Raw genomic sequence first — 24,132 nt, forward strand, 5'->3', positions numbered from 1 at the left:
CAGCCTCCTGGCCTATCCTGCAGAATTTGAGCTTGCCAGCTCTCACCATGACATGAGCCAATTCCTTAAAATAAATCTCCCTCTCTTGCTCTCTGTATGTACACACACACACACACGCACACACTATTGGTTCTGCTTCTCTGGAGAACCCTGACAAATGCAAGGTAGTTGGATGAGTTAGCAGTCCTCAAACATGAGTCCTGTGGGTATTAACCCAGGCTGCACGTTACACCATTGCAGGAGCTCTTAAAACCACCCATGTCCAGACCCCAACCTCAGACCAGTTGAACCAGGCTCTCCAAGGATGGGGCCTGGGCATCGGTGTTTTATAAACTCCCCAGGGCCTCCCCATGTGCAGCCAAGGCTGAGAACCACGGTAGAGTCACTTTGAAGCTTATTAAAAATGCATATTCCCTGGCTCCACCGAGGACACAGAGCCTCTCGGGTGGGCTCTTGGCATCTTTAGATTTAACTAGCTGCTCTCTAAAATTTGAGATCTCTGGGCATGGATCGCCTCTCAGGGCCCTCTTCACTTTAGCAATCTACTCTGAGGTCTGAGTTTTGGGGCTGGAGAACCCAGCTCCCTCAGGTGGAGGCCAAGGACATCGCAGCGGGAGAGACCAGCAGGGCACTGTGTTTGAGGAGGGGACAAGCTCTGCATCCTGCCCTCCTCCCCCAAAGGCATGCAGCACCCACCACGAGGTCACCACATTCCCAGAGGCACTCACAGTGCCCCACCCGCCTTCGTATCCCCCCCCCCCCCCAGTGCAGGGCCTGGCGCAGACAAGGGCTCACACGTTGTTGTTGCTTCACTGATAGAAAAAATGAACACACTGTCTCCTCACCACTGGGCTCACCTGTCCAGGTGTTTCCGTGGGTGGCATGCCCCTCCCCGTTCCTGTTCTCCCTGCTCCAATCTGAAAAGGCCCTTCGCTTCCTTGTCCGGTCAGCTCTGAGCCATTCTCCAGGGCCCAGCTTGTACCCGCTCCCCGTGACAGGTCCTCCCTGACTCTTCTCCCCCATCCCACCCCCGCCACTGCATCTGATGGGATGACAGGGAGCTGCCACAGCACCCTCCAGGTGGCTCACCCGCCTTGCCCCCGTGTCATCCCCAGACTGTGAAAACAGGCCACCCTCCAGGGTCTACCCGGGGCCGGCACACGGCAGGCAGCTGGGAGAGCTCACGGCACGTGCTGTAGAAATGCCCGCTTTGTGGTCAATGGAGGCCCAAGAAAGCAGGTCGGGCTGCTCGAACCTCTCTCACACCCCGCCCCCCATCTCCTGGGAGCCTCTATTATCAGGAGCAAGGCTTTGAGCTGTACGTGGGTTATCTTGGAACCCAGTCCTTCCAATTCCAGGTCTGTGCTCTTAACCAAAGGCCTCGCCACTGCCCTGTGAGTGGAGCAAAAAAAGGGAGTTGACTGTCCCTGAGGAAGGCAAGAAGGAGGGGTGGGATTTGAGCCAAGGTGGGAGATTAGAAAAAAAAAATGTGATAAAAGGCTTAGGGAGTTAGTGGTTGGGAAAGTGCTTCAGGAGAGTCAGGTCTGGCCCCTGGGGGAGAAGAAGAGGGAAGTGATACGTCAGGCTCTGGATGAGGCTCCTAGAATCACTGCCCCATTTCACAGGGGAGGCAACTGAGGCTCTCAGAGATGAGTTCACTTACCCAAGGCACGTGGCAGAGCCAGGACCCACACCCAGGTCTGTGTGACTTCAAGGCAATGTCAAGAGGCAGACAGGGACTCATTCCTTCACCCACTCAACAAGTACATGTTAAACATGTACGATGTGCCAGGCATTAGGAGGCATATAGCAGGGAACAAAAGTCCACAATGAGTTTCCAGTCTAGTGAGTGAGGGACGGAATACTTTTAGGCCCTGGCATCCTGGAAGTTAACAAAGTTGGTCCTGCCTGCTTGGTTCTAGAATTATCTCCACCAGGACCTGGTATGACAAACCCCTGACTGCAGACTGGTACCTGGCCTCCAGCTGTGAAAGTCACGAAGACACTGTCATTGGATGGCGCCACCTGAGAAAAGAATTAGTGCTACCTTGCTGGTCAAGGCAGAGGTAGCAGGAGGAAGAGGAGGAGGAAGGCTGCAGATCCCAGTGGATGCTGGCCAGGAGCCCAGCAAAGCTGGGAAGAACCTGCCCTATCCCAGCATGGGGCCACACCTCTTCCCATGCAGTGTTCTCCTGCAGAAGGGAAATCCCCCCCTGAAACAGCACCAAGAGGTCAGAGATTCCCCCCTGAGTCCTACTTTGCATCCCTACATCCCATTGCTCCCTTAAAAGTCTGCAGCAGACTAGAAGCCCAGAGCAGCTACAAAAGGGGACAGGCATCTGCACATGATGGAGGGAGGGATGCAAACATGCGATCGTGGAAGCTTCTGCACGAGAAGAGAGGTCTAGAGACCAGAAACCACACCCCACTCCCCGACCCTCATCTTTCCTGATGTTTCTGTGCTGATCCTTTCCTTTTCTTCCTTCTGAGCCTACGTTCTCCCCTTTCCCAGCTTGTCTCATAGCCCAGCCTCATGCACCAAAATTTTCCCATCAGATTATACACCGAGATTTCTGGTTCAGAAAATGTGCACATGCCATTTTGTGTTGTAACGGCTTCTCCCCAGCAGGCTCTAGATCCTTAAGGGCAGGGATCATGTCATATTCCTTTAATGCCTGCAGCACAGTACCTGGTACATGGTAATGTACATGCACGATTCATGAATGAAAATTTCATAAGAACTATGGATTTTAAGATATTTGAAATGCAATAAAACACACTTTACACAAAAGCACTGCATGTACTGTTTAGCAGATCCAGAAAGCACTGCAGCTAACCCAGGGTTTCTTGTTATGAACATAAATGATGACTTTAGATTCTCTGAAAAATTCCTGATTATCTATAATTTTGAGTAACGATGCATGGATGACTCAACAACAACCAAAAAGAAAAAAAAAAAAACAGCACCTGCAAACAACCCAACCCCCCCCCCAAAAGGGCAAAAGACTTGACTAGACATTTCTCCAAGGATATTCAAATGACCAATAAGCATATGAAAAGATGATCAATAACACTAATTATTAGGGAAATGCAAATCAAAACCACAAAGAAATATTACCTCATACCCATTAGGCTGGCTACTATCAAAAAACAAGAAAGTGTTGGTGAGAATGTGGAGAAATTGGAATGCTTGTGCATTGCTGACTGGAATGTAAAATGCTGCAGCTGCTATGGAAAACAGTACAGCAGTTCCTCAAAAAATTAAACACAGAATTGTCATATGATCAGCAATCCCACTTCTGGGTATATACCCAAAAGAATTAAAAACAAGGACTCAGACAGATATTTTTACATCCATGTTCACAACAGCATTATTCACAATAGCCAAGAGATGGAAACAATCCAAAATCCATCAACAGGTGACTGGATAAATAAAATGTAGTATATCCACACAAAAACCTTAAAAAGGAATGACGTTTTGAAACATGCTTCATCATGAATGAACCTTGAAAATATTATGCTAAGTGAAATAAGTCAGTCACAAAAGGACAAATATTGTATGATTTTACTTATGTGAGCTACTTGAAATAGACAAATTCATAGAGACAGAAAGCAGAAAGGTGGCTGCCAGGGGCTGAGGGGAGGAGAATGGGAGCTATTGTTTAATGGTTACGGAGTTGCAGTTTGGGGTAATAAAAAAGTTCTGGAGATGAATAGTGGTAACAGCTGCACACAAGTGAATGTACTTGATGTCACTGAATAATACACTTAAATGGAATTTTATGTTACATGTATTTTACGATGAATGAATGAATGAAGCATGGACGTCCCTTAGAGGCAGGCTGGGGTATGAGGAAGGCATTTGATCTTTGGAATTAGACACTTATAATTTCTAGTCCCAGCTGTGTGAGCTCACATGACCCTTTGCTTCTCTGAATTTCAAGTCCCTCATCTGTAAAATGGGTAAGAATACCCAAAACAGGGAAAAAAGTACTCATGTTACAAAATGGATCCAAGGGTTAAGTGAGATGATATATGAAGCCTGCAGCACAGGGTCAGGAGAAGTTACCTCTCCCCTGACCTCCCCATCCTTCCTCCTCCCCAGCCAGTCCCTGGACAGTCACCCCAGTTGGCCAGGTTTGCCTTTGGCGCCCAACTCCAGCTCACCTCTCCTAGGGATGTGCAGCCTTCCCACGTTCCACTCCTGAAGGGCGGCCGCCAGCTTCCCACACTCAGTAGCTGGATGCAGGAGGCGAGCTGGCCAAGCCTTATTAATGCCTCCTCGGGGCGCTTGCAACAAGCAAACAAGCGAAGACTGAAATGGGAAAGGTAGAATTTCACTCTCCGTGGGAAGTTTGTGGCAGAGGTATTTTTAGGATGGGAGAAGGAGGGAGGTATTTTTAGAATGGGGTACTCTTCCCATTACTCCTCAAATCCCACTTCACTGGTAACCACCTCCCCTGGGGGGAAGGGAGGAGAGGGGGCACCTAACAGCCTTATTTGGGGGGTGAGGCAGCGCACCCCTGCAGAGGAGGAAGTCACCCTATGCTTCGTCCTGGGGCTGGGACCCCAGGTGTTTGACCCTGGCCAGCGCCCTGCTGGCCTCCTCCCTTTGGGGAATGGGGCCTTGGGTTCCCTTCCCCCTGCCCAGCCACATCCCCACTCTCCCTTCAGGATGACCTGAAAGGGAAGTTTATAAGAGGAAAAGGAATGAAAAGGATACATTTAACAGCGCACACTGGGCGGGGGAACTTCCTGACAGGAAACGCTGTGGAAACCGGGCCCAGTCTGGCCATGGCAAACTGGTTTGGCTCAGAACTGGCCAGAGTGGACAGGAGACCTCGGGCAGTCGCACATCACAATTAGACTGGACTTGTCCGAGTTCATGTTCTCTCTTGTCCCCTCTAAGCAAGCAGACACTGTAATAATCTGCACACCACAGGGGGAGAAAGGTACCATTTTTTTTTAATCCAGGAAAAAAAAAACCACCCTAATTTAGGTCGCAGAGACATAAAGGGCTATTGGTTGGGAGCAGCAAATCAGCAGCAGACGGAGGCAGCTGAGCAGAGCCAGGCCGAGCAGGGCTGCTGCCCCCAGGCCACCAGCCTGAGTCACACGGGTGGGGAGGGCAGGCGGTGATGGGCAAGGGGTGTTTATCTTTATTCTTGGGCCGGGGTGTGGGGTGCAGGAAACAATGGGAACAGAAGAGTCCTTGGGGCTGGGACAGGCGCAGTGTTGCACCAGAGAATTCAAACAGGCCCTGAATTGGAACAGGGAGAAGGCCTTTCCTCCCCTCTCCACCCCTGGCTCTCCTCCCCTCCCCACCCAACAAGACCTTGCAATTCCCTTTTTGCAGGGCTAAGTCTGGCTGTGGCTGGCCAGCTGGTCCCCGCCCCAGCTTTCCCACCCACTTTCTTTAAGAGCCAGGCCCTCCTGCTGCTGGCGTGGGTGGTTCTCCCCTGCCTGGACTCCCTCTCTGCTCGGCACCCTGTCCCTGGATTGTGTTGCATCCCCTCTCCTAGGTTTTCCCTTTTCTCTCTTCACTTGAATTCATCTCCTGTAGTTCCCAATGGAAACGTGAGCTCCTGGGATGAAGGCCCTGTCCCTGCCTCTTAGGGCCCCAGCTCAGCCTGCAGTGAGTAGCCTGGTGACACTGCCCCCTGGAATGCGAGCTCTCAGGAACAGGGACCTCCACTATCTTGGTGGCCCTCCAGCCCTCCAACATGGGCCTGGCTCAGGGGCGAGTGTCTGTCACATGAAAGGATGAGTACCGCTGGGCATACAGAGACCACCTCCCCCAGGAGAGCACAGGGGCTTAGAACATCCCAGCACCCTGTGTGGATAAGCACCCACTGAGGTGACATCCTTGTATAAAGAGGAGGGTTTGCATGATATCCTGAACTCAAGTAAAGATAGAACTTGCTCTGGGACACAGCGACCCGGTTTTCCCAGCCCCCCAAACCTCCCAGTGATAGAATGGAGAGAAGGTTGAGAGCCTGCCCTCAAAGATGCTCTCTATGGCCCAACATAGAAAAAAGAATCAAAGCATCTCTTAGCAGGAGGATCTCAGAGCACTGCAGCCTGGGAAGTAGAGCCAGGAAATGGCTCTGTCAAGGACACCTGCTCGTCAAAGGAATTGAGACCTTGGTCTCCTGCTGCCCAAAGTCCTTCTCATTCAGTGATGTTTTTGTGATGAGTCACATAGTTATTAACATACTGACACCATTTTTTTTTTTAATTCTCAAATTTTCCTTGACCCTTTGACCCCTCTAGTTAATTAAACTCACATCTTTGCCAGCATCAAAATAGGTCATCTCTCAGAGTGCACAGAGAAGAGGGAGAAGAGAAAAAAGGTGTTTTACAATGTTCCCAGCATACAAGCCTCTGTGCTTTTTCTCAAGCATTGTTTCTCCCACCCACAGTGCTACAGTTAAACAGCCCATTCAACAGAGTTTTGGTTTCTACCTTGTCATTCTCTCCCCGCTCAAATGCCCACCTGGTTCTATGGGTGACAAGGGACATAAAAGGGACCCTTGTAGGGTCGTAGCTGCAGCTCCTTGCATTCTTGTCTGGGGTGGGGTGGCAGTGTGGAAGGGCTTCTAGCCCAGTGCCTGGACAAGAAGACAGAAGCAAGATCGAAGTGGCAACAGCCAGCCCAGGAGAGGAGGCACGTGCTGGAACCTCCAGGGACTTGTTTGGGGCCCAGGGTTCCAGGAAGCCCAATAGTGGCCCTTCTTCACCTCCTGTGGGCTTGCCTGGGATCGGTTAAGATCATGCAGTTCCGAGTTGATTTATTCTACCTCCCACCTCCCCACTCCCAGGATGGGATCTGAGGGCTTCACCTGTAGCTTCTGGGAGAGTAAGAATCCCAGGCTTGCTTCCCCTTCTTCTGGGGGAGAGGCAGAGAATTCCCTCGGGCTTTTTCCCAGTGTCGGTTTTCTCCTCCCTGCATCTGAATGGGAGAGTGTTCAGGTTAAACAGAGGTGCCTGGAGCGACCCCACCTGCTTGGCTGGCTAATCCCCCAGCTCCTAAGCACGGGACCCCAGCTGTCCTCTGCAGACTAAGCACATAATCCATCTACGTGTACTTAAGACAGTGCCTGACTCTAGAACTCGGTGCTACGGGGATGTTTGCTCCCTCTCCCCTCCCTCCCCTCCTCCTACCTCCCCAGGGCAGGTTCAGGCAAATCCAGCAGATGCCCACTGAGCCCCTTCTATGCAACAGGCAGGCCCTGGGCTGGGTGCTGCAGGAATGGAAGGCAAGCATGTCGCGCTGCAGGAGGGCGGTGGGGGTCAGGACTCCACTGAATGAGCCGCTGCTGTGTCACAGGTACTTTGTGGGGTACTTTACTCCCATGACCCGATTTAACTTAATTTTCACAATTCTTCAATGTAACTATTAGTGTCCTAATTTTCTTACGAGGAGACTGAGGCTCCAAGAGTGAATGAAAGAACTGACAATCTAGTAGCTGCAATGGGTTCTTTATTTAAAAAAAACCCACAAAACTCGGTACAGTTCAATGTGGTAAAGGTCCGGGAAAGAAAAGCAGAGAGTGCTCGGATGCCCAGAGTAAGGCAGATGCGGGTGGGGATTTAGCCTGGGGGATGGGCCACCAGCAGTTTTTCTCTATCCAGGACACTGATGCCAAATGCTCCCTGCTTTACAAGCACCTCCGGCCGCTGAGAGCATTGTCTACGCTCAGGAAATACTGGTTGCCCGAGTGGCTGATTTCCCAAGCAGAGGAGACACAAGAACCCCAGGGGCAGGTGAGGGCTCTGGGCTTGGCAGGAGCCTAGTTCAAATTACTGATGGACTTGCGTCCTCACTGATCCACTGAGCCCTTGGGATGGGACTCCTACAATGTGATGGTTCCACAGCGAATCCCCTGGACTTGCAGGTCAGAGTCAGGAGTCCCATAATGCACCTCTCCACTGAGAACCCACAGGACTCCAGGGGCACGCAGTGCCTACACCTCCTTTCCCCCGGCCCCCAGCCCTGACCACGCTCACTTTTTCCGTTAATCTAATTAAATCAAGGAGGAAGCTTCAACTAAGTACTAACCTGGCTTAGTACCTTTCCTTAGCATCCTACGTGTGTGTGTGTCTGAGAGCCTCTAATCAAGAGAGTCCCTTCTAGCAAAGGCAATGGGAACAGAATGGAAAGAAATTTATAATATATTATATAGGGGCAAAAAGTGAAAAAAAATGTCCTCCTCTTTTGTTTTTTTCTTATTATAAAGGCTCATTCCTAAAAATATTGGAAAATACAGAAGAAGGAAAGGAAGAAAATAAAAGTCACTGTTCATCCGGCTATTCGGGGTCCCCCTCATTCACACCTTCTGATATCTGTATTTTTATGCATACTGGTGTTTTAAAAATGGGAATATACACTATAAATTGCCTTGTAATCTGCTTTTTTTTCACTTAACAGTATTCATACATTTTTTTCCACACTGTCCCCATTGTCTTTGCTAGAAAGGAGTTTCGCTGGTCTCTTGGTTACAGGCTGTCATATACACCTTGGGTGGTAAAGCCAGGTTAGTACTTAGTTGAAGTCTCCCCTTTGATTTAATCTGACTAATTGAAAAACTGTTGGAGAGAAAAATGAGAGAGTGGGGAGGAAAAAAAGAGAGTCTATAGATGCACACTGGCAGCTACCTTGAAAAACTTCGTTCCAGAACAAATGTTTGAAGAATTCTCCCTCCATCCTCCAGGATTCTAGCACCCATCTCCTCTGAGTGGGAAGGAACTCCTGGACGGTGAGTGGGGGGATGCAAGTCCTTGTCTCCCTAGGACTCCCTGAGATCTGCGTCCTGCTCACCAGGAACCCACTGCTGAAGGCTGTGTTCCCAAAACTTATAATTAAAGGAGAAACTGATAATTAGCCAGTCAATTGAGACAAAGTAGATGGTCACACTTCAGGCCCACCTGGAGGTAAATGTTTTGGACCTGAACTATTTAGTGAGGCTGAATTAACCAGGTAACCATCAGGCCTGCCCACCTACAGAGAGTTATTCTCCCAGAGCTGAGCATGGTGCAAACAAATCCAAAGTCAAAAGTCACAAAAGTTCCAAAAGTGTTTTGGAGCATCCCAGAGCCCTCTTGGGCATGTGCCCATGAGCATTTCAGGGCAGAAAATCTGTTCCCAATTCCCTGCTCTTAATGGGGGTGACAATTAGCAGAATGAGATGGGTGGTACTTGAAAACATCCTATTGGTGACTCTGATATGGCGTGCCCCTAATCCACTTCAAACCTCCTTCCTCTTATTGAGGGTCCCTTCAATAAACACACAAAACTGGCGAATGAGAAAGGGTGTGTGGGGCACACCCACAGACCCAGCAAACCCGAGCCTAGTACAAGGCCTGGCATGGAGTAGCTGCTTAAGATGAGTTGTTGAATGAATGAATGAACGAGCAGAGAAGTGGGGTGAGAAAGTACAGTCAGGGCATATGTAGAGGATACCAAAGAATTCAGCCACTTTCAGCAACAGAGGCATGTGTGAAAGTGGTGGGAGGTGAGCTGCTGAAGTTACAAGAGCTAACTGTGGCAGCAATGACCACGTTTACTGAGCACCTATAAGTGCCCAGGCACTAGGTCACACCGTATCCTCCATCCTCACTGACGGAGTTGGATCTTACCATCACCATCTCCCAGCAGGCAGGACCAGCACTCAGGCCCTGCTTGATGCCCCGCTGCCTCCCCTGGTGCTGAAGTAAGAGGTTGGGCAGGACTCATCATCAGGCTCTTTCCATCCCCTGCCTTCCCCAGCTCACATGGCAGACCCAGCCTGGACTTAAGCTGCATCCACCCAGAATCAGAGCAGGCCAGGGCCCATCTGGGAGGGCCTGGGAACCAGGCAGCCAAGCATCTGTTGTTTGAAGGAGCAAGCTGCCCACCAAATGTGACTCTTCCTAAGGCAGATGGAGCTGAAGGTCACAATCTGGACCCTCAAATGGTTCCCTCAGGCTTGGAGGTGATGGGAGATTTGGGTGCAGCTGGATTCTGTTGCTAAGATGGCCCTCTAGTGCATCTCCCAAGATTCCAATATCCCTTCTCATCTGTTTATTCATTCACTTAACAAATAATTATTGAGTACCTACAATGTACCAGGTTCTGCACTAGGAAAGGAGTCCTAAAGGGAGAGTGCATTCTAAAGGGCCTGTGTCTCTAACATCTCTGAGATGGGAACACAGGCCCCCGGGGCCTATGCTACAGGTGCCAGCACAAAGGTGGGAAAGTGTGTCTTCCCGCCTCTGCAGAGAACATAGTGCGGGCCCCTCGTGGTGTTCCCTCCGGGTGGGCAGGGCCCCCTCGACCTTGGGTCTGTACCCTGGCCCACACTCCACAGGCGGCAGCAGGCCGGCCATGCAGGATCAGTGCAGCAGGTCCCAGCATGAGGACAGCAAGTTGGCAGGTGCACAGAGCAGGAGTCATGAGACACCCTGGGCACACGGAGGATCGTGGTGAATGCAGCCCCAGACTCGCTGAAAGCTCAGCTATAGGAAACCCAGAGTGGCAGAAAGAGCCAGCGGAATACTATTGTTTATTACTTCCACTGCGACCCTAGTTTATACCCAGGGAGTATGGCATAGGAGACACAGACTGTACTTATGCTATGGTTATTAGGAATTATAGAGGGTTTTTTTTTTTGTGAATTGAGTTTAAAGTCACATAACAGAAAACTAACCATTTTAAAGTAAACAATTCAGTGGCATGTGTACGTTTGCAATATTGTGCAGCTGCCACCTCTATCTAGTTCTCAAATACATTCCTCCTCCTAAAAGGAGACCCCATAGCCATTTAGCAGTTACTCCCACCTGCCCCTCCCCCAGATCCTGGCAACAACCAATCCACCTTCGGTCTCTATGTATTTACTCATTCTGGATATTTCATGTAACTGGGATCATATAATATGTGACCTGCTCTGTCTGGCTTCTTTCACTTGGCATAAGGTTTCCATGGTTCATCTGACTTGCAGCATGCACTAGCACTTCACTCCTTTTGATGGCTGAATAATACTCTGTTGTATGGCTCTGCCACAATTTGTTTATTCATTTATCTGTGGATGGACTTTTGCATTGTTTCAGCCTTTTGGCTATTGTGAATAGTGCTATATGAACATGTGTGTTCGTTCAACAAGAATTTGAGTCTGTTTTCATTTCTTTTGGGTCTTCTCCCAGGAGTGGAATGGCTAAGGGAATGAGAGTTTTTAGAGCTGGGATGAACTTAAAGGTCAGTTAGTACAATTTTATAGATTGGGAAACTGATACCTGAGGAGATTATCTGCCCTGCTGGGGGTCACATATGTGTCAGGATGTGGGGCGTGGCCAGAAGCCAAGTCAAAAGCTCTTCTAAGTTCACCACATCTAAGTGAAGACTCATTGCCTGTTGTGTGGGTTCCATGTTGTGGAGGTTCCGTGGTGTCCAGCACAGAGCCTCTTGCACGTGATAGGCACCAAATATTTGTGGAGTGAACGAATGAAAACAAACATCTACACCCAGTTTTTTAAAGCATTACCCACTCCGAAAAGGGAAGTGCCCATTATCCCATCTTGGAGGTTCAAAGCATCTTGGGGAACAATTCTACAAGGGTCAGAATAAATGTGCCCATCGAGGAGATAAACTCCACCGGAGTGGGACCAGGGGGTTGCCTGTCACTCCACTTCCTAACCTTTTCCTCCCTGACTGGTTCAACTTCTCCTCAGTACCTCCCAGAGTAGGGTGGGTGAAGCTGGCTGGGCCTTACTGAACCACAGTGGCCCAAGGAGAAGGCAGCCGGCCCACCCCTTGGCCAGAGACTCTCAGGGCCCATACGCATGATGGAATGCCCTCACTCTGGGAGAAGGCGATGGGCTCGAGCCTGTCTGATAGGCCAGCTGTACCATTGGGTTCTCATGGTACCAAGCGGTTCTATTTTGTGGGGCATGATGCAGCCCCCAGGACTTCTGCTTGGGATCTGTGGTTCTACTTCCAAGGAGACCGAGCAAAGGCACCTCTGCCGGCAAGAAAGCCTGGTCTGCAGGCCAGTGGATGAATGCCCAGGTGTTATGGGGCACGGGCAAGCTCCTTCCTCACCTTTCCACCTCCTCCACCATCTGCAGGACCATGGAAACTTCTGTCAGCCACAGAGTGAGGCTATCCTAATGACACAACTGTTCCTCCAGAAACAGGGAGCTGTCACCACACAGGTGCAAAGCCCACTGATATTCTAATAGTTTCTCTGGAACCCACGTGGTGTTGAGGCGACATCTCAACGTCTCCATTGGCTGCGAGGTGATAGCCTCGGATCAGATCAGCCCTGCATGGAGTACAAGGGCTTCTGTGCCAGTTTGCTGTCAACCTGAACACTTCAGGCACCTCGGGGGACAGTGTCCTGAGTCCTGTGCCCAACAGCTCTAGTCTTGAACAGGCACAGATGTGTGACTCTCAGGTGCCTGAGTGTCCATTGAAGTCATCGGTGCTGCCGGTAAATGACAGTGCAGCCGGGGATTTACCTTGTCCTTCCGTGGAGGACACTTCTTTATAGTCCTCTGTAGACCCCAGTGACAGTCCATACACTTCAGGTGTTGATGTGCATGAGTAAGTGAAGGGAGCCACAAACAGGACTCAAATTAATGCACAGGAAAGGAAGGAGCAAGGGCTTGAAATTCACAATTCCCAGGTGTCGTTCCACCCCCCATTCTATCCCTACCTGGCCTTGGCCAGTCCTTTTACCTCTGCAGCACTCAGTTTCTGCATCTGTAAAGGAAGGAAAGGCCTCTGTACCATCCCTTCAAGCTCTGAAGTAATCTCTGTACACGGGCACACGTGTACGTCACATTGGAGATGTGACAGCAGGCTGTGGCTGACATGGCATCGTGGGACGTGCATTGAGCTGTCCCGACACACAAGCTGCCGTGGGCTCTGCCAGTCGCTGTCTTGGCTGCACACAGCTAGGTGTGTGGGAGCCATCAGAATCCACAGAGCCCGCGTTCCTCCCACCATCCTCCTTTGCCTCAGCCACTCCAGGGAGCGTGGGCGAGCCCAAGGGCTCCTTCCTGCCTCTTCCCCAATTTGGAATTTGTGCATTCTTTTATGCACTCATCCTCTGTTTAGCCTCTCATCAAGCATTATTGCACTCTTCCTGGGAGCCAGACCCTGGGCGGATGTACAGCTGTCCCTGGAGGAGCCACAGCTGAGAAGTCCAGGCAGCCTCATGCGCAAATAAACACGCTCTCTCGAGGGTAATATTTGAGGATAAAGATGTGTACCGGGAACAGTGGGGCAGCAGAAGGGAGGTGTCAAGGCTGTTGGGTGGGCCTGAAAGGAGGACTGAAACCACCTTAGAGGAAGTGGCCCTTGAACTAGCCCCTGGGGGAACAGAGAGGACCAAAGCCCAGCGGCCCCGAGCAACTGGCTAAAGACCTGAACTGCAGGTAAGAAACTACAGGCCCCCTGCACCCCCATCTCCCAACCCAGTTCCAGGCAGCCTCCCATCTCCCTGGTCCACTGTGACCCTCCCCTTCCAGTCTCTACAGATCCACAGCCTGATGCCCACAATCAGCATTTCATCACCTCTGATGCTGATGGTTTGTCCTCGGAGACAAAACCCTACAAGATCCTGGGCCTCATCTCGTATTCCTGATTTCTCCAGTGCCTTCCAGAATCAGGGGTGGGCATGGGGCACGTGCCCCCAAATGATTCAGGGTTCATCTATTCATCACAGTGACACAGCTGCCAGGCAAACGGTGCCCCAGGCGGCTGTCCTTCCTACAGCAGGTGGTCCTTCCATACACGAGCACACAGAGTGTCAATAGGGGCAGCCGAATTCCAGTTTCCCCCAAGAACTAGCCCTCTCCAGAGATATCACAGAGTGTCTCATTTTACTTAGGGTAAATCCCTTGAAATGCATGAACAACAAAAACTAAAATTAACATTCTTCTTGACGCAAATATTCAAGATGGGGAGTAGAAACCTCTCCTGCAATGAAAATGAGACCTCAGGGGGCCAGCTCTCAACTCCAAGCCAACTAAACAGCCACACTTCTGCTGATGCTTGGCATGGCCTCCCATCCTGCGACTGGTCAGCACCTCTGGAACTGTCCACGTCATGACCAAAAAGTCTGACGTAGCCTCTGAAAGGGAGGCAGTTCTGTGGCAGTTTTAAAGGCTGTGATTTGGCTCATTCGAAGGGATTTCTTTCCAACACCACCATCAGGGTCCTTCTCCCTCTCAGTCCCTCTCCTCAGATCTCAGCGTACTGCCTGCAAATCGACAAGTGTCCATAATCAGGTTCAGCTCAGCAAAATGTTTTAACTCCTACTATGTGCCGAAGACTCTGCCTGAGCTTTCCAACATGGAAGCCACCAGCCCATGTGGCTACCGAGCACGTGAAATTCGGCTAGTCAGATGAAGATGAGCCGTGGGGGTAAACTATACACCGGGTTTTGAAGACTTAGTACAAAACAAAGCTAGAGAATAAATTACAAATAATTTTTATACGAATTACATGTTGAAGTGATAATATTTTGGATACATTGGGTTAAATAAAATATGTCACCAAGATTAATGTCACCTATTTCTTCTTCTTTTTTTAATGTGACGACTAGGAAAATTTTAAAGTGAATATGTGGCTTGCATGATATTTCTGTAGGAGAGTGATGGTCTGTATACTAGAGAAGAAAAGCATCACAATGGTTTGGGGCTCTGGGGCATTCTGAGTAAGTTGAAATTAAAACAGTCTCCATAAGGCATTTGTTTTCTACATTATTATTTGCTAGTCGCTTGTACCACCTGCTTGGAGAAGATTCCAACACACTGAGCCTTTTAGCAGGGCAACAGAGTATGAGATGTTTGGGGCAAGAGGTGGGATCTGACCCATCATTATTCTCTGCAGGTGAGACTACAGGTAAAACTCTTTCACAGTGATCTCCAGGTGTGATCAAATTGTTAGGCAGGTTGGAATTTTCTCAACCTACCTGCGTTGCTAGCAATCATGTTCATGATCTGTAGGGACCCAAGATGGAAGGAGCTGTCACTCAGGCCCTCAGCAGAGGACCAGCAATCTCAAAGAAATGCTGGAATCTGGCTAAGAAAGGAGGAGACGTGTGCAAACAGTCTCAGTTCCTCACCTCCCTTCTGGGATGTTTGCTTGTGGAGAGGTATTAGTTAGGGGAGTTCCATGACCAGATATGTGGAAAGAAAGAAGAAGTACAGACAGGCAGTATACTCTGTGTCCCTTCCATGGGCTGGGCATGGGTTTTATGTAATCTCACTATCCTCACCACAACCCTGCTGGGTGGGTATAGGCCCATTTTATAGATGAGAAAACTGACGCTCAGAAGGTTGACTCACCCAGGTACTAATGCAGGTTGCTTCTGACTGCCCCCCACAGAAATGATTTGATGCATAAAACTGCTGGGGGATTAGGCCTGGCCTAGAAATCAGGCCACATGTCCTGGATTCAAATTTCAGGAGTTGGGTGATCTTGGACAAGCGGCTTTCTCTCCCTGAACCTCAATTTTCTTGGGAAAAAAAAAAAAAAAAGTAGGTATTGGTGGACAAAACCAGTGTTTCTTTAATTTTTTTCAACTATAACCGATTATAACACTTTTTTTCCATGTCCAGGATCTAAATCTATGTGTGTGTAAAACGGAAAGAAAAGTTTGATTGAACAATATTTACTTTATTCTGTAACATTTTATGGAAAAACCTGAAAGAACTTTTTGGCCAACCCAATACATATGATGCATGTTAACATTTTCTAATCTATTCTATTTATATATATATACATATATATATATATATACATATATATATATATATATACGTATATATATATATATATATATATATACGTATATATATATATATATACGTATATATATATATATATTTAAGCTGGTGGATTGCGACCCACTAGACTGATCATATGACCCATGATAAGCTGCCACCTACAGTTTGAAAAACAGTGCTCCAAATGATTGATTTCCAAGCTTGTCTCCAGAACTAACATCCTGAGGGTCTGTAAGCACCTCGGTCTCTGATCAGCTCTCCCCCTGCCCCTCGCGCTCCACCCACCCCGCCCCTCCTCACACAGACGAGGCCCAGAGAACTTAACATGTTTCTCACTGGAATCAGAGAGCGGACGAGAGGAGCTGTAAGAACACTGCCTCCGACCCATCAAGAGGTCCCCTTCCGTGCAGGCTGTTTGCTGGGACATGGAAATCTCTCTATTATAACAGAATGCTTCTCTGTAATAGAATTTGTTATAATGGGGCTTTACCATTCAATCTAGCAGCAAAATACATTTCAGAGCCCTGGAAAAGACGTACCTGAAGTCCCCCTGATTGTAAACAGTGCCAGTGTAAGGAAACCCCGTTGCCCCTTCTGATTACAAGGTTATAAAGAGCCTTATTTTGGCAACCCCTATCAGGAGCTTATTTTCCCTCTTAGCTTGTCTCTGAAGAAATGACGGCCTCATCCTAGGGTGAGGGGCCGGGTGTGCTCTAATCCCATGCGGTGAATGGGGGGAATCATGACATTCAGACACAGCCGAGATGTCTGCCAGGGTTGTTACAAAGAAAGCCTCACCCCTCCCCGACTTCCTGCTAGTGCCTGTGCAAGGTCTCTACACCAGGGTGTTCCTGAAGCTTCTGTGGGCATGAGGCCTCCTCTGCATCCAGGTTCCTTGTCTATGACCCCTGGGTGGATGTCCCGGTGTGCTCAAGTGTGGCACTGAGAAGGCAAGCAGGGGGCATGTGGCCCCGGCCTCAGAGCAGCTAAGGATGTGAATGGCGCTGGGGGCAGGCCCAGCTTCCAGAAGGCAAAAGGAGGGCTTGGCAGCCAGGAGCAGAGGTCAGGGGCAAACAAGGCATGAGGTGCTGCCACATCAGGCCACTCCTCCCCACGCTGGGCCTTTCAGTGACCCTCCACGTTGCCTTGAGTGGGCATATGCCTGTGTTTCACTTCACAGTTTCTTTTATTTCACTTGTCATGTTAGGAGCTGTTCTATCTTCAGAGCTGGCTTAACTCCTAGGAGTGGTGGCAGGTGGCTCCTGGGGCCCCAGCCAGCCTTCCCTCAGTGCTCCTGCGCCCCTCCGGGCTGACTCCGCTGGGGCCAGCACATCTGCACTTCCCTGAGGTAGTCAACAAACACCTGGAGACCACAGTGGGCCGTGAGCCATGCACAGGGGAATTGCTCAGGCCCCACCAATACTACGCCCAGGCCCAGGCCTCACGGCTCGTGCTTACACAGTTTCAGAGCCAGCGTGGGCAAGACGGGCTTCCAGAACTCTCTCGGCCAGAGCTGAGCCCTCCCACACCCTTCTCAGGCTCCTCAGGTCCTGCATCAGAACCTGGAAAGTCTGCAGTTTTCAGCGCCTGGCAGGACATGGGCAGAAGTTGAGGCTGCTTGTGTGGGTTCAGGAAGGGCCTCTGTCGCCCTAACCCCTTTCCTACTGTCCCCGCAAGCCTCCTCGGCTGGCTGATGCCCATAATTCCACAACCAAATTCCTCTGGGGCAAGACAAACCTGGACTTTAGCCCATGTTAAAATGCCCATATCTGGGAGTGGCATCTTTAGAATCTTACCAGCCACTTACATCTTAGAATGAATGAGTTCATGCAAAGCAACTCAGCTGAACTAAAGGGCTTACCTGTGTCTGGGCCTTTGCTGGGCCTTATGGTAGAAGAAAAGGCAAGAAGACATAGTCTTGTTGTCAAGGGGCTGTGGTCTAGTTCACAGGCTCCTGACAGCAGGCTTTGAGGGAGAGCTGGGAGTGTGCTGGGGAAAGGAGGCAGAGGAGCGGTGAGGGAAGGGACCCATTTTCCCACCAAGTATGTTTAGCCTTGTGATGCCTGCCCGGGGGGCTCACTACCTACCCCTCCCCCAAGAGAATTTTCCCCAGCAAAGAAGTTTGTCACAGGCAAATGTTAGACACAAATTTGTACTTCCTGAACAAACATGAACTGACAAGGAGTAGAAGATGTAAAAACACAGCCCCTAGACCAGGATTAGGATTCCTGCTCTGAGATCTAATAGCTGTGACTCTAAGTGACTTAACCTCTCTGCGCCTCAGTTTTCTCATCTGTCAAGTGGAGAGAATAATAATAATACCTACCTCCTAGGGTTATTGTGAGGATCAAAAGAGTTCTTAAAGTGCTCAATAAACATTAGCTATTAATAGTATACAAGAGTAAATCTCTTCAGGGGAAACTGAATGTTGACTGCTTAGAACTGGACTTCAGGCTCACTGCAAGGGGTGGGGGTCCGGACAGACTCTGGGACCCTTTATGAATGTCTGGGATCTTCAGAGACGCCTTCCTGCCCTGGCCAGTGGCCCTGCTTTGTCCAGTGGCAGGTGCAGTGACTCTGGCCCTGTTGGGAGGTATCTGAAGGGCTCCGGCTCCTTCTCCAAGCACTTCTCCAGATCCTTACTGCTGCCCTGACCATGCCTGGCTTATCTCAGCCAGCGGTCATCCGAGGCCAGGGAACCCCTGGCTATCCCAGGGGCAGCGTGGACAGCAGGGTCCCCTCTTTGCTCTCCCTGCGCTAGTCTACTCTGAACACTGCTGGCTGACTCATTTAGGAGAACAACCTGGATCATGTCTTTCTCTTGCTCACTCATCTTCGTTGGGTGATTAGTACTTAGTGCTAAGTACTTGGTACTTAGTACTTCGCCCTTGGTAAGGAGGACAATTCCTTAACCTGGCATTCACGTTGCCTCCACCTTCTTCGTGGGCTTTTCTTTTTCTCGCTTCTGTTCGTACATAATAATCACAGTGAGCACTCATCGAGCTCTTAGTTTGTGCCTTAAACTGCTCCAAGGACTCCACGTGTATTATCTCATTTACTCATCATAACAACCTCCTGAGGTAGATACTATTCTTAGCTTCATTTTATAATAGGATATTGAGGCACATAGAGGTTAAGAAACATACTCAAGGGAACCCCACTAGTTGATGGTGGAGCTGGGACTGAATCCTGGAAGCCAGGCTGCAGAGGGCCACCCCAGCCTTCTTTCAGTCTGGATCGCTTTCTGTTCCCCCAAAACGCCGGGCAGGTCCGGCTGCTCACGTCAGTTCTCTCACTGCCTGGAGTGCTCTCCCACTCTCGTCACCTCCAGACTCCCATCTTGTCCACAATGGAGCCCACGCAACTGGGTTCACGTGGAACTAGGGAAGAATGCCCTACTGGTCAGGCAGGAATCATCTTTCCCTCTTTGCCACTTGGAGACGTGTGTGAACATCCTTTTACCTGCCTCATTGGATCTTGAGGGCCTGTCTGTGCACCTTTGATCTTTCTGCAGCAGCCTGGGCAGGATCAGGACCGTCTCTTAAATGAGTGAATACGTGATGTGCAACAGGTTTTAAACTTTGCAGAGACTCTAACACTTCCCATCTTATTTAATACTCATGACTTTGTGTTGGGGTGGATATTGTTATCCCCACTGTGCAAATGATAATAATAAGTACCACTTGTTACGTACTGTGCTAAAGGGTTAATATATATTTTCTCAATAACTCCTTCCAGCTATTCTGAGAAGTAACTATAATGATCCCCATTTTCCAGATGAGAACACTGAGGTCAGAAATGCTCAGTGACCTTCCAGGATCATGCTTGGAGCCAACCCTGAGCCTCCCAGTGCTGACTTATACCCTTTTTCAGGATAAACTTGCATTTTAAATAGGCGATGTTCTCATTCTTGTTACTCTCCCACTTCTCCAATTTGATTCAAAGTGATCAGACCTGTAAGACCCCTCTGAAAGCTGGGCTGAGGGACCCGCCACCTCATCCCCATCCCCGGCTCCTGGGAGCTGCTTAGTGGCTGCTGCTTGGTGCTGGCTGTTACAGGACCAGTGACTGACAGAGCCCAAAGGGCTCCAGATTTGTCTTACTTCTTAATGCCCTGCTTTTGCCGTTTTTCCCTATTCTACTTCATTCTTTTCTTTCTATTCTTTAAAGCTACCATTTACTTTTCAAAAAGCCTAAAAGCAGTAATTACATAAATATGTAAATAAATCCTCCTCATCAAGGCTGTACTCTGATCATCCACCTTAAATCAAACGAAACCCAGGCCATGCATAGGCTACAGTGCTAAATAGGGTTAAGGAAGAGAGAAGTGGTAGAAACAGCCTTAAGTTAGCCTGACAGGAGCTCACAGAATGGACACATTGCTCTGAGGCTGGGCTGTTAGAGAAACTGGCCTCGAAGGATGGATAACATTTAGGGATGCATAAGTTTTAGGCAGAGAAGGGGCTGGGCAGACGGTCTATTAAAAACAAAACAAAAAAACCCCCCAAAACCTGTAAAAACGAAGGAACAAAGAAATGAATACTGAAGATGTGTTCAGTGTATCAAGTGGTTCCATTTTGGTTGGTGTGATGGATGGATAGAAGGAAACGGCAGGTGTGGACTTGGCAGTGGGCAGGTGGTCAAATTATGGAGATTCTTCAATGCCAGCCTAAGGAATTTGACCTTAATGTGATAAGCAGTGGGGAGCCACTGAAGATATTTGGATGCAAGAGCAATGGGTTGAAAACACAGTTCACTCGGTGGTGGTGTGCAAGCAAAGTTCCCTGGGTCTGGTTTACTCATCACAGAGGGAAGAAAGTGCTTGGGAAAAGTGCTCAGAGCCTGCATTTCTAATCAGCTTCCAGGTGAGGCCCATACTGCTGGTTCAAGGGCCACACATGCAGTAGCAATGTGAGAAAGTTTCGTCCTAAACCTAGATAGTTGTTTTCCACCCTTCAAAGCTTTGAAAAAATACTTCTACCTGGCTCCTCCAGCCTAATTAATCAGACTCGGGGGTGGAGCCAGGCCTGGGTAGAGTTTAAAACTCTCCAGGTGCGTCTGGTGAGCGGGTAGGGTTGAGACTCGCCATCCCTAACTCCCGAGGTGAGCGTTCTTCTCTTCCCAGGTCCACCAAGGGTAGTTCCGTGAGTCAGAACTCGGCACAGGCAGTGGGAGCATGGCCAGTAAGCAGAGCCGTGAGGTGGGCAGCCCCAAGCCCTCCCACCCTGGCCAACAGCCGGCACTCGGGAAGGCTCACATGGGGTGGGACGCAGCCATGGCAAGTGACGTGAAAACACCCACGTCCAGAGACGGCATGCTCTTTTTCCTCCGAGCCCCCTGATTTTCTCAGGTCATAAAAGGGGAACGTGAGGCAGCAGCATGCACTGGGCCAGTCACGGGTCCTGCCTCCGTGTGCCCAGGATGGGGGAGAGGAGGTGAGCTCTCCGCAGCTGGAGCTCCACCAGAGCGCTGGTTGGCAACCGGGGCAGCTTGCTCTTTGGCGCTTGGCTACCTGGCCTCATCCCAGGCTTTGAATCTCTATCAAAGGGTGTTAAAAGTCACATGCAATGACAGACACCTACGGTATTCTAGGTGTAATTCCACACGTTCCTGAACAATCACGGTCCCCGGGTGAGGAATGGGGAACTGGCCTTACAGACGAGCAAGGCAAGAAGAAGCAACCAGGTTCTCTCTGAGCTACTGCGCATCCTGAAGGCCCCAGCTGGGCTGAGCATGCTCAGTGAGGGGCATCAAAAAAAAAAAAAGAGCAGAGGCTGGAAGATGAGCAAAGGAATATGGGTCCGTGAGAGAGGCTGGGACTATGAATGCTTCACATGACCTAGGCTTGCCTTTCGAGCCTTGGCTGTCTTCAGTCCCCTTCCAAAGCCTTAATTTCCAGAAAAGTTGGGCAACCAGGCCACTTGGCTGCAGAACGAGTGTTTCCTGCTCCCTCCCTGAGCTTACCCCAGGCCAGAGAGACTCACTCTCTCGCTTCTCTGTTATCTGAATCAGGCCCACCTTCCCCACCCCGCCTGGTCTTGTCGGGAGACGCCAGCCCACCAAGCTCCTTCCTCTCTGAACTCCAGCAGCCGCTGCCCTGGGTGCCCCTTATCTCTTCACTCGGCTTCTCTCTGCAGCAATGCTCTCCATTAGAAATATATTGCAGGCCACGTGTGCAATTTAAAATTGTCTGGTAGCCACATTAAAAAGTAAAAAGAAATAGGTGAAATTAAGTTTTAACAATATATTTTAACCCAGTATGTGCAATATGTGATTGTTTCAACATGTATCAATCATGAGGCATGTTAAGGTTTTTTTCTTGTCCTCAATCTTTGAAATCTGGTATTTCACCTTCGTGGGCACCTCGGTTTGGAGTGTCCGCATTTCAAGTGCTCTATAGCTACAGGCAGCTATGGCTACTGCACGGACAGCTCTAGACTGTATGCACTTGGGGGGCGGGAATCGTTTACTAGCGCTCACAGATGCCCTGGATACGGGAGCTGGAGGAAATCTCAGGACCACCTGCTCTAACACCCTTGCTCTGCAGGTGCGGAAACAGCCTCAGCTCACGAGGGGAGGGACTCGCTATAAACCACAGTGACTAGAGGGTCTAGCCAGGCCAGAGATCTGTCTTCCAAACGAGACCCCAATGATCCTTCTGTGTCTCAGTCTGTGTGGTCTTCTCTGTGCAAGAATACTCTGCCCCTTTGCCCACCGTGGGTCCTGGAGGGAGGTGTCGACTGATCAGTGCCCAGTGGTACCTTAGGGTCCACTCAGTGGCCTCCGTTCATCCACTGGGCAGAGTCCAGCGCTCACACTCAGGCCAGTGCCTCCTTTTAACCCCCATCTCCTCCAGTCCTGGGTCAAGCTGTGACCCAGGAGAGAGAAGGACTCAGGAGGAAGGAACGTTGGCAAACAAGCCAGGTGTGGATGCCAATCACACAGTTCTTGGCAGCAGAAGCCATTTTGGGAATCCTGATGCACTAATATTACAATCATGAGGCAACCATCCATCCAATCAGCCACATGCTTGTTTCTCCATGCTGGGTCCACACCTCCAGCCACAGAGCCCCAACTGAAATTACAGGAGTACCACCTCCACTTCCTACACTCTGCATCCCCTCTGCAAGCCTACTCAACCCCGTCCTCCACACTCTGAACACTGGAGGCTACTAGACCTCTCTCGGGTAAGGCTATCAGCTGAGCTGCATGCCTTACAAGGAGCGGCTGCGCTGTGCCCACACCTGTTTATGCCAGTTGTGTTTGTTATTGTTATTTCACAACTTAATTAAATATAATGTAAATTGATGAAATAGAAATTCAAAAAGAAAGTAAACTGGGGATTTCCCTCGTGGCGCAGTGGTTAAGAATCCACCTGCCAATGCAGGGGACACGGGTTCGATCCCTGGTCCGAGAAGATCCCGTGTGCTGTGGAGCAACTAAGCCTGCGAGTCACAACTACTGAGCCCACGTGCTGCAACCAGTGAAGCCCGTGAGCCTAGAGCCCGTGCTCCACAACAAGAGAAGCCACCGCAATGAGAACCCCGCGTACCACAATGAAGAGTAGCCCCCGCTCGCCGCAACTAGAGAAAGCCCACACGCAGCAACGAAGACACGATGCAGCCAAAAAAAAGAAAAGAAAGTAAACTGAAATTTACATGCAAATGAAAGTGACAGACTCAAAGGTGAATCATTAAAAAAATGCTGTTCAATTAGGTAGGTGTGAATGAGATAATAAAATATTGGAAAGCAAACCAGAAACCTAGAAGAATTTTGTACTCAAATATGCTTTGCATGTGTCTTTAAGTTCTTCACTTTAATAAATCCATTCTAGAAACCGCAGAAGATGACTTATTTATGAGGATGTAAAGTTTATGCAAGAAGAACAGTGGGGAACGCCAACCACTAAACCCATATATAAATAAGAGGCCTTGACCAACCTCAAGAGATTAGTGAAGAAATGTCCACATATATTCTAAGTCAAAATATTTAAGGTATTCATATACCTTTGGTTTCCGAGGCCTGCTTTAACTGGCTTTTTGGGTTGACTCATTAACTGTGGGTTCTAGGCAAAAGCTGACTAAGTCAAATTTTTGCCCTCTGGGGGAAGCCCGCGATATATAGCTGATCTCCACTGAACACTGTTGTTGAAGGTGTGAGGGGCATCTTGCGTTTTAATATGGGGATCTTGTATTGGTCAGGGACCAGTCAAGACCAGGTAACTCAACAGAGAATTTAGTGCGGGGGGCGCATGTGAGAGAAGTCATGAGTAACGACAGTAGGAAGCTGGTAGAATACCAGGAGAGGAGATGGTATTAACAGAGCACTGACTCAGAGCTTTCCTGCAGGTGCCAGAAC

The 24,132-nt window shown here is 49.5% G+C and overlaps 1 protein-coding gene across 8 annotated transcripts in view; it reads right to left on the minus strand.

Annotated features, from left to right (window-relative positions):
- The window catches only part of ZBTB7C (zinc finger and BTB domain containing 7C), a 373,879-nt gene that overhangs the window by 37,069 nt on the left and 312,678 nt on the right, over positions 1-24,132 (minus strand). The window contains exons 1-2 of one of the 8 annotated variants that reach the window (XM_059894673.1): positions 6,843-6,927; positions 4,168-4,315 (exon numbers count right to left, since the gene is read on the minus strand). The exons of the other annotated variants lie outside the window; for them this stretch is intronic. The gene's annotated coding sequence lies outside the window, so the exon portion shown is untranslated. Of the gene's footprint in view, positions 1-4,167; positions 4,316-6,842; positions 6,928-24,132 lie in introns of those variants that run through there. 8 annotated transcript variants of the gene reach the window in all.

The sequence above is a fragment of the Balaenoptera ricei genome, chromosome 14 (assembly GCF_028023285.1).
Source record: "Balaenoptera ricei isolate mBalRic1 chromosome 14, mBalRic1.hap2, whole genome shotgun sequence".
Lineage (NCBI taxonomy): Eukaryota > Metazoa > Chordata > Mammalia > Artiodactyla > Balaenopteridae > Balaenoptera > Balaenoptera ricei.